This window comes from Apaloderma vittatum, unplaced genomic scaffold, assembly GCF_000703405.1.
Source record: "Apaloderma vittatum isolate BGI_N311 unplaced genomic scaffold, ASM70340v1 scaffold1940, whole genome shotgun sequence".
Taxonomy (NCBI): Eukaryota; Metazoa; Chordata; class Aves; order Trogoniformes; family Trogonidae; genus Apaloderma; species Apaloderma vittatum.
In genome coordinates this window covers 16,899-18,458 of record NW_009693805.1, presented here as the reverse complement: position 1 = coordinate 18,458, position 1,560 = coordinate 16,899, and positions in this window count along the sequence as shown.

Genomic DNA, 1,560 nt, shown 5'->3' with positions numbered 1-1,560 from the left:
GTTTGATGTGGTACCTGATAGCAAACAAATGGAGGGTTAATTTAAAAGCACATGAAGTAAGTCTTCTAACTGTTCCCAAAGCTTAGCCAGCATGTGAGTAATTTTGTGTGGAATTTGGGACGGCAGCACATCGGTTGACTCTGGCTTGATAAATATGCTGCACTTAAATGAACAACCAAGGTGATTTGCCTGCAGGGAGAAAAGCAAATTACATACTTTCCAAAAGGAAAAGCCTGCCCAAACCTCATGCTTAAAAATCAAAACCTCTTTTTCCCATTGCCAGCGATAACGCATGAAATGACACCCGAGTCATTTATACTATTTCCTTACCTGAACATACTATTTGCAATACAGTTACTATTCTTGATCTGTCTACCTGCAATGCTGCCTATCAATACAGGCAGCTTCACTTCAGAGCTGCATCTGTTTCACTTCCTATTTCTCCCCCATGGGCACAACTTAAGTCAACAATCACAAAAAAGGTGTATTTTAAATGAAACCGGTACACTGAAAATTGCACTGTGCTCTTGGAGAGCCCAGCTTGGTGCTTGATCTGCAAGAGGCCTGGCTTGGTACTGTCACAGTAACAGCAAAGAATAAGACAAACAGCTATAAATCACTCTTCTGTTTTACTTACTGAGTGCTGCTGACAGCTCATTTGACAAAGTACAAAATATGAATAAATTGCAGAGAAGTAAAACCAACCGGGCGTAACAGGAGTTGATAGTCCATGTTTTCTGGGGTGAATTTCAGCTAATTTGTTCTCAATTTGCAAAGGGAAGCTTTCGTTTTCCCAGGTCTTTGAGCAGCTGCACTTAGCCAGGCAAATCCAGAGCTCCTGACGCATCTGTCTTCCTCTGGAGGCTGCTCAAGCTTACCCAGGATCTGGCAATGAGGGTGTCCTGGGCACATGTTCCCGCCTCCTGCAAGGTGTGGACCAGCAGAAATAGCATCTGTGACAGTGTGAGGCTGGAAAACTTAGTGCAGAGAAGACTCCTTCCTTCTCAGAGTGCTGACAGAGCTGCTTCAATGCTGCATTGCCCTCACATGGTGCAGGATGTGCAGCTGGGGCTCACATTGCAACTAGCCCCCAATGCCTGACTATAGTCTCTATTTTTATAGCCAGGAGTCCTTTCTCTTTCAGGCTGATTTTTGTTCCTTCCTTTAATTATATGATTTACAGTGGTGCCAGTGGGGAATGAAAAGAGGAATAAGATTGCTTTCTCAGTTCTGTTCCACCATATGAGGTGGCTGCTTTCTTATTTTTAAAAAGACAGCTTGTTTCGAAAACATGGAGGTGACTGAGAAGTGCTTTGTTCCCTGTTCAATTATCTGTAGTGTATATTCTGTTGTGTTTGAATTCCTACAGCTTTCAAAATCATAAACTAACTCAGCTAAAGGTAGTATATGATAAGAGAGATGTAATTTACTGTAATATCTGACTTGGTGTTTGTTATTAAACCCTCCCCGGTTTGGAATGATGTTTGGAAGTGCAGTGATGACCATTGCTAAGGCAACATTTTTCAAGATTTGATTGTCTAGCTATTCGACTGGACTTAC